Source organism: Spermophilus citellus, assembly GCF_964194105.1.
Source record: "Spermophilus citellus genome assembly, chromosome: 1".
NCBI classification, from domain to species: domain Eukaryota; kingdom Metazoa; phylum Chordata; class Mammalia; order Rodentia; family Sciuridae; genus Spermophilus; species Spermophilus citellus.
In genome coordinates, this window is record NC_138182.1 from 214,700,659 (window position 1) to 214,717,954 (window position 17,296).

General features: G+C 35.2%; 1 protein-coding gene across 15 annotated transcripts in view; it reads left to right on the forward strand.

Moving 5' to 3' along the window:
- The window catches only part of MEF2C (myocyte enhancer factor 2C), a 184,766-nt gene that overhangs the window by 14,846 nt on the left and 152,624 nt on the right, over positions 1-17,296 (forward strand). For 13 of the 15 annotated variants that reach the window (XM_081290796.1, XM_081290781.1, XM_081290794.1 and 10 more), the window contains exon 2: positions 1,995-2,091. The gene's annotated coding sequence lies outside the window, so the exon portion shown is untranslated. Of the gene's footprint in view, positions 1-1,994; positions 2,092-6,715; positions 6,767-17,296 lie in introns of those variants that run through there. The other 2 variants (XM_081290790.1, XM_081290791.1) reach the window with 1 other exon arrangement.

Below are 17,296 nucleotides of genomic sequence, written 5' to 3' on the forward strand. Positions count from 1 at the left end.
ACGCCGCTTCCAGCCCCCACACCGAGACAGCGTGGCAGTCTCCTCTGCGCGCGTCCAAGCCCAGCAGGTCTGCAGGAGGGCCAGAGCACGCCTCCTTCTTGCCAGTGGCGCACGCACGTGGCGCACTCGCCCCCCGCAAGCAGCCTAGGAACTCCAGAAACACGCCAGGAAAAGAGCCCCCCTCCCCCTCAGCTCCTTGCACCAGGAGAAAAGTGGGTGGGGGAAAGTAGAGACCCGCAGAGAAAAGAGTATATAGGTGGGGAAAGCAGCGTTGGAGGGGAGGGCCGTAATAATTGGGCGGTGTTGTGGCTGTTGCGCCTCTCTGGAACGCCCAGCCAGCGCGGGTTCACTTTCCACACAAATTAACCCGAGGGATTCTTGCTGCCTGCTATCAATAACTCAGTGGAGTGAGCTGCTGAAATCAGAGGCATCCCTGTCTGGGTCTTTAAGGGGCAGTGCGGACTGAATCCCAGCTCTCTGCTTTCCAAACAAAGAAGTGGGTTCCAAAATGCTGGATGAGATTTTTAACCCTACACTTCCACCCCAACCCCGGGTAAAGATCTTTGAATTTGAAAGGGCACAGACATAGTAAGGTATCTAGAAAAAAAGGTTAAAAAAGTAATGTGTAAAAATCTATTCCTTGAATTTAAGGTTCTGTGATATTTCAAGAATTTGCATATTTCAGTGTTCAAATAAACATTTAACAATTTTGTAGGTAAAGGTAAAGCCCCATTTAGCTATGCGTGTGGATGCCTTTGAATCAGCTACACGCTCGCAAGCAAATTCACGATCAAGCCTTATTTGGACATACTGAAGCAGGAAAAGAAAGAAATATGTCATAATTTGTAGTGTCATTTTAAAAAGCCTCAGCGTATCTTTCAGATATTATTTCATGAAGATTGCATTTCTGGGAGGTGGAAAAGCCTTGGGAGATATGTGTCAGGATCCTCACTTAATAATAGACTGTAAAACCAAGCAGCTGGGAGAAAGGGAATTGGCCAGGTAACTTTAGACCAAGATCAAGTTTAGACTAACTGTGGGCCTGTACTTTAATAAAAGATAAAACTAACATAACCCATAAAACAAAATTGGCCAAAATGATTCGTTTCTCCTTAACTCTGAAGCAACTTAATAAAACTATAACTCATGGATGTCAACCCAAATAAAAAGGATTTATAAATGTCTCTTCACTATGAAAAGTCTTCCTGCTAATCAAATAGAAAATGGATACTGACCATCATAATCTAATATGACTCCAGGTTAGTTTTCTTTCTGGGACTAGACCCAGTCTGAAGGAAAAGAAAGATTCACTTGTGTACTCAAAGTCTTGGACAGCTAGTCTAAAACAGAGATTAGAATACTAGAGCATTTGTTTGTGTTCAGTACTGTTAAACACTGCTTGGAAGGATAAGGTATTATTAGCAATAGAATTTATAAATGGTCCTGAATCCACAGCATTAATTCCAAAGTATCTTAAATTGGCCTTTAGGCAATACATAAAATGAGCCTTTTCTGCAACTTAAGTTGCTTTGCAAACATTTCCCAATTTGACAAATAACAGCTTGAAAATGATGGATAAAGTTAAAATCCCAAGGATCACTTTTTTCCTTGTAATTCTTCATCAGATATAAAATTAAAGATAAGAAAATAAAGATGGTTAGATATGAAATACAGGGAAAAAATTAAGTCTTTCCTTGAAATAGCAAATCCTTTGTATATTGCAGATTCTGAACCACAAACAGTCCATATGCTATATAATCTGTTTGGGATAAAGCTGCACCTAGTAAATTTCTGAAATTCAGATATGTGACACTACTTTAATGATTATAAGTATTATCACAATTGGTTATTTTAATTATTTTATTTCCCATATACATTTGTTTGGCTTAAAATCAGAATTATTACTTTGGATTTGAAGTTTTAGAAATAAATCTACTTTCATGTTAAATTTAAAAATAATAAGTATGTGCATTTTTGTACTTACATATTTTAAGGTGCCAAAGAAGAGCTGCAAACTGTGAAGTAACTTCTATGAAGAGATGAAGTAAAGAATGGAAGGCAAATGACCGTCACAGTAAAGAAGTGTATGTGGTGAGTGCTTACATTTCTTTTAACATGTACCACAAAGTTATCAAAGGTAAAACTCTTTGACCTTAGGTATTTATAGCATAGAACTGTATAATAGTGTTAAAGAGTTAGATAACCATTAAATACTTTATGTTATAAGCAATATCAGGTTGTTTTGCTCACATCACTTTTCAGGGTCTACCTTCTAGGTATCTCTTCCAATTAGTTCATTTAATGGGAAGACATGTATATTTCTATACTGTAGCTGTAAAAAAAAAAAAAAGATTAAAATGTTTAATGCTATGAAATTTGTATCTTACTGTTTTTAGAATTTTCTGAACTTTCATGTTCAATTATGTTTGTGTTGAAAGTATTCGGGCTGAAGAACAAATACTATACAGTTGAATAATCTTGAAGGGTAGATTAATCTATAGCCTTTCTTCATCTCAGGGTGGGTTGCTGTGGCAACCGCCCCAGCTCACTTTAAAATAATTTTTTAAAGCTCACTTCAAGAGCTACACCCAGCGTGGGCCAGGCTTAAAAGCAGGCAGACCCAGTGCACAGGGCTTTAGTGGACTGCTGCTTTAATGTAGGGAAGTAGTGAAGAGAAGAGGGTGGAGTAAGACAGTGTGTAGCTGAACAGAAATTGGAATATGAGCTTTCCCTAAAGTTAAAATCCCAAGGATCACGCTCCTTCCCTGTAACTTCTTTAGCACTTTAATTAAATATATGGCCAAACATAATTCTTTTGGGGAAAAATAAGTTAATGCATATTTACATTTAAAATAAAACACTTAAAGTGCTTGGCCTAGCATGTGTGAGGCCTTTGGTTCAATCTCCAGCACCAGGTAGAAAAAAAGAAAAAAGAAAAGAAAGCACTTAATGATAATTATTTAATGAAAGAAATATTTTGTAATTAGGCACCCCAACAGACACACACACACACACACACACACACACACACACACACAAACACACAAACACAAACACACACGAGCTGATTTAATACATTGATCCCAGACACCATTTTTTTCTTAAAAGAAAGTCACCTTTTATTTAACTGGATAGACCCCTAGCTTCCAATTGGTTTCTATTTAAAGCATAGAACTGGAAGAGATGGGAGAACTCATTTCACACATAAGCAAACTGAAGCCTATAAAGGACACATCCAATAGTAACACACAAATCCTATACTAAATGGAGAATCCAGGACTCTGTAACACCTAGGACGAGCTCCTCCCTAGATGAGAAAACATTCTGATTCTAGCCAAACACTATTAGGTGAGAAGGATCAGGGTGATTTTGCTAAAAAATAAATAATGTCCAGAGGTATTAAAAGAATACAAAGCACACTCTGGATTAACCACTTTGTGAATTACTCATGAATAATTTTAAATCTCAGGTGACTGCCTATTGTACATTTCTAGGTAACTGCTTCTGTTCTGCTTCAACTATAAAGGCTTATGGGAAGGAAACTAATGCTAATATTAACTTAGGTCACACATAATTAAGAAGTTAAAACTGCTGAGGGAAAAATCTTATATTTTAAAAGGCCACCTGTGATACATTCCAGATCCAAATTATTTTCAAATTATCCACAGTGTGGGGTTGTGCATATTTTTGAATGCCTGTACTATCATTGATAATTATGGATTTGTTATAATGTTCATTATTAAATAATTCTTTAGAATGTGAAAAGGTAAAATAAAAGTGTCTTCTTAAAGAAAAATAGATCTAAACCTGAAGTGTACAGTGGTAAACAGGAATATTCACTATCACCCATCAAAAATAACATGATTTAAATTCATGTATTGGCTGTGTCTATTTGCTCATGTAAAATAGGCTGTCACAATTCATCACATTAATTTCAAGCATTATGGCAATAAACTCTGATGGTTCTCATATGGTTTCTTTTGTCAGGACATTTGTGAAACTTGAAAAAATAATTTCATTTTACCACCATATATTCAAGATGTCTGGGTACCTTGAAATTTTTTATTTTTTTTTTACAAGTTGTACCTTGAATGAAAACCTGACATAGATGCTCCTTGCCATATTATTAAAATGAACTCATAGCAGTAGCAGACTCACCATATGAAAGTCACACAGGCAAGCAAAATATGTTATAGATTGCAATCTGCAATATATGGTACTATTTCAGATAGTTTGCTTTGTGACAGTTTTCCAGGCTTTCTTGTAATAAAAGCAATGAATTCATCTTAGCTGTACTAATAGTTACAATGGTAATGAACCAGAAGCTTGAAGATTGTTTAGATCTAGTTGTACTTGCTTGTAAAATCAGTCTTCTCCTTTCACGTGAAGACTTGGGAGGGTGCCTAAATGTTGAGCCCACTCTTCTGAGAGAAGCTAATAACAACAAATAGCCCCTACAATGAAGCAGAAGGCTTTTTGAACCACATTATCCTCATGCATTAAAACAGTCGTCTGGAGGCATACTGAGGAACTTAACAGGAAATGCAACTAGTTATTGGACTAAACACACAGTGATGATAGGAATTTTTTTACAGTGAGGGAATATCTTTAATTAGTTAGATATTTCAGTATGCTATTATGATCTACTCTTGTATAGTCAATGTTTTTATGTCCCCTATGAATTTTCCCTTCTTCTTTCACAATATTAAAAAATAAAGATTACTCTAAACATTTTATATAATCTGTAGTTCTGCTGGCATCCAATCTTGTCTTTTCATGATTTATATACCGGTTGATACATTTTATCTTTGGCTTTCTTGGGTGTGGTGTAATTGGCTAGGGCAGAGAGCAGCCAAATCTCTAGTAGTTTTTCCTAAACATTAACTATTATCCTATATTTTTGGTAAGGGAAATGTTTAATGTGCTTTAACCTTAACATAAATATTCTTCCTTATCAGTCTCTATTTCTGCTTCCTGCGCTGCTGAAACTCTTCAGGATAAGTGAAGTCATCAGCCATCGTCGGGGTAGCCTAATGCATTTGGGAAGTTGGTTTGGTTTACATGTTAATGACCTGGATAAAGTCCAGTAAGGTGTGGAAGAAAGAGTCGGGGGAAGAGGGGGAAAATCTCCGAGGAAGCTGCCCCCTCGGTAAATATTTCCAAACTGATTAGAAAGTTCATGGCCCGCGATAAAGTGGAGATTTTATAAACTGGTAATTCTTTAATTATTTCATGAAATCTTTCGGTTCACTTTTTAGCCCTTCCACTTCTCAGGGCCGAAAACCACGTATTCTGGGCATGCATAAAAGCACGCTGGAATGGAGTGCTGCAGATTCTAGACCGTGGTTTTTACGCGTGAGTAATAGAGGAGGAGCGCGTGGACCCGTGGAAGAATGAAGTAGCTAACGCGTATCTAAATGGGGGGAAAAGTCACAAGAACAACTATTAGGGTCGCGCTCCTATTGGTCAGAGGAAAGATCCCGACTTTAGAAGGACTTCCCTGCTGGCTGGCTCGCAGCGTCCCTGGGGAGTGAGCGCGCAGCAGCGGGAGACTCGGTTCCCTCCGAGCGTCCTATACAGCCGCTCTGGGAGAGAAGCTGGGAGCCGCCACTCACCGTGTTGTCTTCATTTCGTGCAATAAAGAATTGTCATTAGGTTTGCGTATGGCATGTGCCATTACCCCACCGTAAAACTAAAATTAGCAAAATGTCAGGAATGGAAAGATTGATTCACCAAGATGCAATTATCATTTAAAAGTGCTTGATTGAGGTACTGATGTTCAGTGATTTATTCTGCATACCATATACATAATTAAAGTAGTGTAGTGGAGTAATTTATCAATCTAGTTGAGACTGGAGGGGTGAGGAGGGAGCTGCTGTATGTTTGTTTTATTAAAATGCTCCGAGGTCTAGTCCCGCCCCCCTTTTGCAAGAGTGAAACTGATGATTTCTCCAGCTCGCGAGGAGAGAGTCAACGGTTTGGGATCGTGGGGGAGAGAGAAATGGGAGAGGAAAAGGCAGCGCGAAGCAAAGGCAAGAACAAAATAAAATAAAGGGGGGAAAAGGAAAGAAAACGGCACTTTCAGCGGACGTGCTGCTAAGAACCCCCAATCCTGTGTGCTCGGTTTACCCTGCCACCCCCGCCTCCCCTCCCAGTATCCTTCCATTTCCCTCGACACCCCCGCCGCCCCCCCCCTGCCTTTTTACGCGATGTTTCAAAAGCTGTGAGCTGCTCTCCTTTTCCCATTCGTCTTCTGTCACTTCCTTCCTGGACGCAGTTTTCTGGTCGAGTCCGGTTACTTTTAATCCGACCGGCAGCGGAGAGCCACTTTCTCCTCCTCCTCCTCCTCTTCCTCCGCCTTCCTCCTCCTCCTCCTCCTCCTCCTCTTCCTCCTCCTCCGCCTCCTCCTCTTCCTCCTCCTCTTCCGAGCGGCCTTGGCGCGCGCGAATGCGCGACCCCGCGCGCGCCTCCCCCCGACGCGCGCTCCCTTCGCGCGCGCACACACGCACACATCGTCTCCAGCTCTCTGCTCTCTCTGCTCGCAGTCACAGACACTTGAGCACACGCGTACACCCGGACATCTTCGGGCTGCTATTGGATTGACTTTGAAGGTTCTGTGTGGGTCGCCGTGACTGCATGTTTGAATCAGGTGGAGAAGCACTTCAAGGCTGGACGAAGTAAAGATTATTGTTATTTTCTCTCTCTTTCTCTCTCTCTTAAGAAAGGAAAATATCCCAAGGACTAATCTGATCGGGTCTTCCTTCATGTAAGTACCTCTGACATTTCTTGAAAAAATAGAAATAGCCTGGGTATTGTCTCTGAATTTGGCATCAATATATTCCATGGCTCGGGGTCTATCCCTGTGCCTTTTTTTGAAGGCTGAAGTTGAGACTGGTTGTGTATTCTTTTCGTTAGATTCCATGATTTCCTTGTGTGCTGCTAAAAGTAACTTTTTAGATAGTCGTATCCGTTCGCCATCAGTTATTGAAATCATTCCTGACTCGTTCCTGTCACACCAATATGTTTAAAGTTTCATGAAGTTTGTTCACGTCATTAGCATGTTTGATATGGTGGAGAGTGTGGAGCCTGAAGGATTTTAATATTTCACAGAATGTCCTGTGACCTTGAAGTACATGCCTTAAGATTTAGCAGTTAGTTCACTGTGGAAAGATGTTCCCACGAGTCCCCCCAGAGACTCTGATTTGCCCTAGGTTATGCTTCTGAGCCACTAATTCTTGGGATTAGTTTAAGCTTCAGCATGGCTGTCTGACTGTCAGAGTCTACCTTTGTGCATCTCCTTCCCTCACTAAAGTGCTGGCTTGGTGGAGGGCTTCTTAATTGGTGTGGACAAAAAGTAATACCCTGGTCAAAGTAGTCTACACATTTCAAAATTTATGTTTAGATTTCAGCATCTGCATTGCGTTTAAATGTATTAAATTAAATTCAAATACATAGATATTTAAAAACAAACAAGGTTAAGTCACTTCAGTTGCCTTCTGTCTGGACTTTGGATGAAAGTTACTAAACTCAGTGATAAAGTTGGGCACAAAGGAAGCCTATATAGACATGGCACATTTCTATATTATTACATATTATGCAAGTATTTAGATTAAGTGTTAATATTATTTCCTATCAAAAACATGGCTATTAATTCTTACAGGAAATTTTATATCTGAATCATTTCTGTCTATTGTAGGTCCAGTTCTTTGGAAAAAGCCTTTTTTCTTCACATTTTAGGAATGGATGTCTTTTTTATAAAATACCTTATATGTAAATGCTGAGAGTATAATAAGTAGAATTAGGCTTTCTGCCAGTTCTTTAACCAGTCCTCAGTGGAGAATTGCTTTGACACAAAGTGCATTTTACTATTGTGAATATGATACTAACTCTAATAGTATCTGTCTTATGAAATGCTTACTGACTGCGTGTATTTTCTAACTGCTATAGAAGAAACTCCAGTCACCTCATTATGCCAATCCAAAAAAAAAAGTGACCAGACGCTTTTTTTACTGGCAACTTGCAATGGAATTGTGGTTGCAGAGTAAAGATGCTTATGTGGACTATAATAACTCCAATGCCTAGAGACTTGGTAGGACATGGAAATGTGACCACCTGTAAACCCCATTTAACCTTGTATCACATACCAATTTTAGCCTTAAATAGATCAACAATCTCTAATTTGAAACTAAAACACCTAATATAATTTCTAAAATAATGTCAGTTTTGATAAGTAAAATAAGATGTCCCTATCTAACATCCCATCTCAAGAGGGGCAAAAATAATCTTTTAAATCAATGAGTGTATTTTTTCCATATTTGTAGGAAAATACATGTATTAGCCTACTAACTCAATTCTTAAAACTTTTCATCGAAACACATTTTAAATACAACATTTGTTTAACATTTAGTTTCCAGTCAGGTTAGAGAGACAATAGTTGGTGGTTATCTTTACTGAAGTTTTACTAAAATTCATAAAAATCTATTTTTATTAATTTAATTTACACAGCTTTGGAATATTTGTCATATTTTTCAGACTTCTTTCTAAAGAATTATACTTCATTCATTAATTATGCTGTTTACATCCTGAAAGCTATGCATGAGGAATATATTGAAAGATAATATTAAGGTGGAACTTTTATAAAACACTAATTTTGTTGATTATAGATTTAAAAACAAATGAACATATGATAAGTTAGTTTTCTATATTTCCTGAGTTAGTCATATTTTAAAGTGAAATCACAACATTAACTTTTCAGGATAGAAACACATTAACACTAAATAACTACATAAAACTTAAATCACAAGGACTTTTTGCACCTTGCTTCTATTCTTTGTAAGCAGGTTTAGTTTGCAAATTTGGGGGGTAATGATTTAGCCCAGTAGAGAAAGGGACTCTTTAATGATTCAAGAATGAATCCTGAAAAAGCATTATATTCTGTGTTTTTCAGGTATCTATTAATTTTTTTCTTGGCCCTCACTTTACTGAATCAATAAGTTGCGTAATACAACTCTATCTTTCTAAGAAATTATTTATGTATTTGAATTTCTTTTATAAACAACTGCACTGATTAATTCCTTGATATGTGTTAACCTTATCTTTTAAAACTTTGTTCTATTTATTTTAGTGTTTTTTGTGGTTTTATTTCCCAACTCTATGTGCAGTATATTTTGAGTCTATGCAATCTCAGAAAGTGACCAAAATGGGGAAACATCCATGCAGCAGTACTTGTGCTACACAACAACAAAGAAATACTTATCAAACCAGAGAACCATGATTTTTTGAATATGATTCAAAGCAACATGGAAGAATTTAATATTCAATTTAGGGTCACTATGTGGAATGTAAAGAGATTATTAATAAAGTTCTACTTGTTTTTCAAAAGTATATCTTCTAAGAAAATGCCTCCCAAACTAATATCTAAAGCTTATAAAAATGTGCATATTCATTTTACGCACATATGGTAATGGTCTGGGCACAATGAAAGGCTTTTATCACTGATGTTCAGCTGCTAAGCTCTGTGTGGAAGGACAGGTGATTATGATCCCCATCTTCAGCACTGTACCTTAATCTCATGGGCTCATGGGCTTGTGGACTGTCCTGCAATCACTAAAGCTTGACTGTTGCACTGAGATCTGTCACCTTTAGGAAATCAAACCAGATTACAGAGGCAATTCACAAAACCAGGAGCAACAACAAAGTCTGTGTACCTTACAAAAGGTAGATTACACAGTTCACGTGTTATTTTGATAGGTCAAAGATAAAAGCTGATTGTTGAAGAATGGCAAGATACTCCAATTTCAAATGATTGCTAGATAAGTATACTGCGACCCTGTTGCTTCATCATTATGAAGAGCCATTCAAGCCGTAGAAAACTCAGTTTTCAAATGATAGGCTTTCAATAGTACAGTCAAAGAAAACATCCTTTTTATTCATTGCTTAAATTTTAAGTTCTATCACTTTTCATGAACAGACTTAGAGTTGTCTGTTACATGAAGTGGTTATTATGAGACTGAAATTCATTAAACATTTTTGGAGGAGGTGTTGAAAAAAAAACAGAATTTGCCAGTAATAAAACACACTTATGGTATTGAGAAATTGAGGAGAAAATGCATAATTGTCAATATCTATTATATTCTCTGTTACCAAGTATATGCATCATCAAAATTTGTAAATACATAACTATGAATTCATGCATCTGAAATATATCTAGATAAGTGTTTATTGATCAAGTTACATATATACATATGAACATACATATATATTTCATGAATGTCATATGAAGATCTTTCTTCACAAAAAATATGTTGTTTTGAGGATTTATTGCAGAAAATAAATATTTGGTTTACATATTAACATTTTGAAAACCCAAACTTCTCACACATCCAACTCTTCAGTAATTTTTTGCTTCTTCTAAAATTGAAGTCCTTTTTTACCCAACTGATGCCTCCTAGTGTTTCACACAATAAAACACTAATGAGTCACCCATAAATGTAAACATTGCATTTTCATTGCCTACATCTTCTGTGATACATAAAATTAATATTTATGTGTTTAATTTTCTGTGCATTATTATAACAAGATAGGAAATTTTAGTGAATGAGATGTTTCATCTGTTTGGATTTGTGGCACACGCAGGTTTTCTTTGACCATAACAATATCTTACTAAGTTTTAATAAGTTTATTGCCTTTGGTTCAAATTTATATATTCCCTGTTTATATTCACTCTTATTCTAGTGAAAAATATAGACAAAATAGAAGAGCTTCCATTTTGTAGGCCCTGCAAATACATAGCTGAGTTGATCCTGCAATGCCCGATGAACAAATTGCAAAGGATCCAACCATTTATTTAAACACTAAACTGTCTTAAAGAGATACTTTTTTTTGTCTACTCTTCGTAGTTACACTTGAAAATTTCTAATTTAAAGTTGAAAAAGAGGGTTTAGAAAAATCAAAAAGAAAGATAAATTTCTACAAATATGGAGTACATCACTTCATTAGAAAATAAGAACAGAAAGAAAAACTTGATGAGAGTATACAGTTCTACATAATGGAAGGAAGGCTTATTAGAAGATAATTTTTCATGACTTAAACAATTGCATTAATGAGATAGGAGTAAGTGGACACCAACTTTAGTGTGCGTTTTCTGCCCTGTACCTGTGATATTCTTGCACATCTGTAATTTCAGACAGCTCTCTAATTATACTTAGGAAGATGATTACTTTAGTTTCCAAATATTTTTACTTTAACATGCTTATTAAAGAGATGGGCCATTCCTCTAATGGGTCTTAAATTCAAAGGATGCACTCCAAAACTTGTAACATTCTTGGGCCTCTTCCTGAGTTGTCATACAACACACATGTGCACAAAAGCATTCATGACTTTCTTCCATTAACACTTAACAAATGTTCTAAGCATCCAAGCACAGACGCTAGACTGAAGTTAGACCATTGCTACTACTTATGTATGTGTCATTTAGTTATCCTGATTAAAAATGCATAGTATATTAACAATACTTGAACATCACTTAAATTTTTCTAATTTAGTCAATAATATAGTGCTATTACAATTCTATGCTTGTTGGACACATTTCAAAGAATGTAAGGGGGTGTGTTCCTTTCGTTCAAGGAAGCAAACATGTAGAAAGGGGTGGGCCTTTCCCACAAGAGCCACATTTCTTCCCTTAGAGAGTTGAAGCAAATATGCAGTACGTAAGAGAATAGCAGCATGAGAAAGAAAATAATTTGTAATGTTCTATTATAGTTAGTGAGAAAAGGAAACCATCAGTTTTTTTTTTTTTTTTTTATTTTTTTAGCAGCGCTTACTGGTAACTTATCTCACACTGAACGTTGAGAAATATTCATGAAAATTTTGTACTTTTAATGTTTTTTCATGTTCATGCATACAATAACTATAAAGTGCTGTTGAATAATTGTGGTTTAGTTCACAATAGGATTTAGTAGTAACTGTCATTTTTACAGATAATATTGAGACATAAAGAAATAAAAAATAAATAATGCTGTAAAACTCTATTCCCAGCCTCTCTTTTAAGATATGTAGGTAGCATATCTGTGCAAGAAAAATAATTTTAAAATGTTTTATGACAAAGAATACCATTTTAAACAAAAACATTGTGGAAAAGATGACCCAATAATACCAATTTCCTTGGTATTATTCTCACTGGTATTATTCTCACTGCAAAAAGAAATGCATATTCCTATTAAGTATGGAAATTGATGTACATTTTATATAAGTCTATTGTTTAGTTTCATTTGATAATATGAGTAACATTAATTTGTCATCACTATAATGTATTTGCTATACATTGTCATTCCATTGCCCAAGTTAAATCTCTGTATTTATTTTTGAGACATAACCAGTGTAAACAAAGTTCAAAGTACACATGAAGAGAATCTTTTGAGTGCATTATAAAGAAAATTGGTGACATTACAAGCAATAAAGACAGTAAATCTATTACAGGCAGATTGCTGCAGGAATCATTACTCTTTAATAATGTAGACATTATAGAGACTTTATTAATTCTTAATGCTGCAAATTTGAAATGAATGGAGCAATGTTGTTCATCCTGCAAGTGGTTGCGATTCATGTAGAATGACAGTGCAAGTCTTTGAGCAATGATTTAAATAAAGTACCTTAAACTTCTTTTTAGAGACTGGAGGAACTGATCTGTGAGGCAGTCCCTGGTGAGAACCTGCTTTTTTTCCGAATAGCATCCTGAGCATGGTCTGGTTTTCCTCTTATATCTTGTTATCATAGATAAGATGCACATAAAGAATTCATATAAATTATTCTCAGATATTATGATTGTCTAGCATTTTGGATTCTAAAAGTGGTGGATATGGTCCTTTGATAGAATGTGAAGTATTTTTTTAATAGCCCAAAACTACCCTTGTATTTTTTTTCACACATCCGTGATTTTTTTCAGCTAGTTAAATTGATAGCAAGAGAATGTATCCCTTCCCTGAACCCTAATGATAGGCAGCTTCATCTTATATATGCTTATTTGAAAAATTAGAAAATAGATTCACTAATAAAAATAAGTTAGAGCAGATAAGGAAATTTTCCTACTACTTAATAGAGTAAACATGACTTATTTATTTTATCTTATTGTATCTTCTAATTTAATTGGTGACCCTATATAAGGTGTACAACCAAGTCTTACGGAAAGCTGCTATTATTGCTTAATGTCACATCAGGGATTGGGATTTCTTTTAAAGTAATTTTGAAGATGTGATTATTTAGCAGAAATATTCACTGGAGCATTTTATTTTTAGAAATCATGGTCACACAAGGAAGCCTTTATAGGACCGACTACCTAATTGCAGTCAAAGATCTCTTTAATGAATGAACACACACAGAGAAGAACACATATTTTAAGAATATAATGGCCCTGTATTTTTAAAATTTTTGCCACACTTTTTACATCGGAACAGAACATATGTGTCTAAGCAGATGTTTTAAGTTATATCCTTCATGTAGGTGAGTCTGTAAATGTACCATTTAACTTAAATGGCTTTGTGGGAAGGTAGTTTGAGGAGTTTAAAAAGGAAAAAAAAAAAGGCAAAAAACCCTCCAGTTACTATAGTTCCAGCTCTTTCTTTTTTAAAAACAGTAATTACACTCAGGATAAAGAAAGAAAAATAAACTCTTTTAATTCTTTGTAACATCCACAGTTTCTGAGGTAGAACACTTGGTGTATTTTTATTCCTGAATATGCAGGGCAGGTACTGGAAGCAGAGCTACAAAAGGAAAACTTTCTGGCTGCAGACCAGATACCGGTGCACAGTGCCACATCAGAAACTTCCCCTCTTCTGTCTCGTAGTGATTTCAGCCCTAAATAATGTCCTTTCTTCCCCTTGCGTAGGCTAAGGAGCAGAGGGCCTTTTTCCTGGGCACTCGAATTGGGAAAGGAAAAGAGGAATTTTTCCCTTTTTGAACTTGAAAATTCTGCCTCTTAAATCACTAAGATATTAATCGCAAAGTGTATTCAGTATGTTTTATTTTATGTATCCCCTATAACAATTTAGAATGCAAAAAACAATAGGTATGAGATAGAAAATGAGACTTCCTCCCAACCCCCACCTCTAGAACACCGCAGGCCCAATTAAATATCTGTAATTTTTGGTTTTGCAATAATAATAATAATAATAATAGTTTCTTTTCAACAAAGCCCCTGTGCATTATATTTCTAATATATTAGGTCATTTTGTGATGCAGATTAACATTGTACGCTTATTTATTTATTTAACTTTTCTTGGGTAATAGGAATGTTCCACTACACTATAGTGCTGCAGTAATCTTGATTGATAAACATTCACGCTTAAATGGCCATTAGGTAAAAATACAGAGTACAAAGAGAAAATGCAGACTATAGTGTTCAGATATGATCTATGCTTTTCATTTGGAAGATTCAGTGTAAGTAATACAAAAACCTAATATCAGGCAAAATTAACTTCTAAATATCTGCATTAATGTTTCTTGCTTTTGGAACAGTAGCCTGAAAACTTACACTTCTTGAAATACAGAGGGGGAAAACTGTGTAAAAGTAGCTTTTAATTGCCAGATACATTTTCAACTTTTACCAATGTGATTTTTTAAAAATCTTATTAAAAATAATTTGTAGGTACCATGGTTCCTTTCCATCAGCAGCAGAAGTCTGATTTGTATGAGTTGCAGTCTCAGATTATTGCAAGCACACCTTTTTAAAACTAGCCTTCTCCCTTGAAAATGTATTAAATGGGAGCCTTTAGTAGAAAGGGTTACTATGAAATAAATATTTGTTCCAATTTTATTTTTGAGCTAAATTATTGATTTAACAGTGTATGACTAAGATATAAATGTTCTAATGTACTAAACCAATTATTAATTGCCTCTGTAAAATTTGCTAGATCAAACAAACAGTTAAGTATAATTGAAATTTATTTTTATTGAAAATAGGTAAGGAAGATAATTTCAATACTGTTTAAAAATCAAGCAACTATTTTTCTTTAGATGCAAATGTTTACCAATAAAATCTTAAATTAATACCACGTAGATCTTTAAAAATGTAAAAGACAGATTATAAGAAAGTAATCACAAGGTCATATTCTTACTGTAAGTGTTAGGGGCAAATGCCTATAGCTAGCACCTTCTCAAGGACCATTAGCAAGTGACAAAAAAAGTGAATTTTTTGCATATATTAATATACATAAGAAGTCAATAATTTTTGACAGTTATTGCCTTGAAAATTAGACATTGTATTTTAAAATTCAGATGAAACATTTAAAAATATACTTTAATTTACAATATGGTATGAAATTTATTTTTTTGTATTCTTTGGAATAGTTTTAATCACCAGCCTTTGATAAACATTGTCAGACCTGTTATCAGGTATCAACTGTTGAAAATGTATCCTGGATAGAAATTTTTAAATAAAAACTAAACTACCTTGATGATTATTATTAAACCATACCTGATTAAAACATGACTTTTTCAGGGGTTTACCTACTAAGTAGTTCTCCGGTTGAGAATTTTAGAAATTTTAAACTATGTTAACAAATTACAATTATTTCTATAAGGTGCTTAATGTCCATCCATATTTGGGCAAACTTATTAAGCTATTGATTTCTGAGTAAAGGTTTATGTGGTCTAAAAAATTACTCCATAAAAGGTAAAAATTTCTTTTGTAACCATTAATATTAATATTCTACAAAGGGATAAAAATGCAGTCCTAATTCCATCTGGATCATCTTTTTTAACTAAATGAAGGTTAACAAACCTGACTACTTGAAAAAGAACATATCTGTTCATTCACTTCTAGTATTTATTGAAAGCCTCCTGAGAGTTTGTATAGGTTAGAGATTAAGGGAATAATTTCTACTATGTTTTTCTTTTCTTTCATGTTTGAATTTTTCTCCCCTTACATAAACCAAAAAAAAAAAAAAAATCCACAATGACATTAGTAGACTTCCAAAGGGGTCCATGAGTTACTTAGTACCCATTGCTTGTTTCCCGATGGCCCTTTGGTCAAAATGAATTGACATTGCCCCTCCGGTGGACTGTGGATCTTACTTGAGTTAGAGTGAGTATTGTGATTTTTTCCCCCTTTCTATCATTTTATAGCTCAAAAAAAATCAAAGAATTCTTGACTTCACTTTATTTTTTTTCCAATTTTTATTGTTTTTGTATTCTCTGCTGTCTGAACTCTTTTCTTGTTTCAGAGTGCATGTATTTGGTTTTGCAAAAACAGCTGCAATTTTAACTTGTTTTGACTACACATGTGAGATCACAGAATTGTTTCAGGTGTTATCTTCTTATCTCCTCATTCTTGAGAGATTGATGTGGTTCATCACAGCCAATGCCGTGTCATGAAAGAACGCTGAGCACCGATCTTGAAAAAGCAAGGTCTATGGGATGGATAGTTGCTTTGCAAGGAACTGTGGACATCTTTAGAATCAGTAGATGTTATAGCCTCAGCAAAACTATAGAGCATCGTGAGCGCTCAGGAGGTAGTACAGTTATTGGACAAGTGGAACCAAATTGTGGCTTTCGCGATGCTTTATGAAGCATTGGATCAAAGCTCCAAGGTGTGTGTGTGTGTGTGTGTGTGTGTACACACACGGCAGGAGAGAACACATAGACATGAAAGACACAAAGCATGAGAAGATGAGGAGGAATGCAAGAGAAAGAGAATCATTTAAACAAACAGTACTTGAAGACCCTATTGCCACACTTAACTTCAGCTTTTTGATTATACACATGTGCTATTAGACAAATGTGCCCCTAAACAATAGAGGGTAGTGATTAAGAGCAACTACCAAAACGCAGTTCAAAAGCCAGCTTACTATCTAATGTTTGGTGGTTTTAGGCATGTTACTTAGCCGCCGCAAAGCCTCAGTTCCAGCATCTGTAAAATGGGGATAAGATAGCATCCACTTAGGGAATTTTTAAAGATAAAATACATTCAGAAGCATAATGAAAACATAGTAAGTTTTCAGTAATTATTTGAGTATTATAATGCCATACTATATTTAATTATTTTTCTTTCTGCCAATGATGATCACTTAGAAATGTCTAGTGGGATAATTATTTTGAACTTTTTTTTTCATTAATACTTTCAGATTATTAAAATTGGGTCATTTTCAGGGCAAGTATCTAATTCTGATTCTTTGCTAGGTCAATTCTAATGATTGCTGAGTACAGTATACTCGTTTCTCTAAGAAAATCAAATGCTTTCATAGATCAGATGTTATTAAATATTACTTTTAGAATTAGATATGGAACCAAAGAAACAAAATAT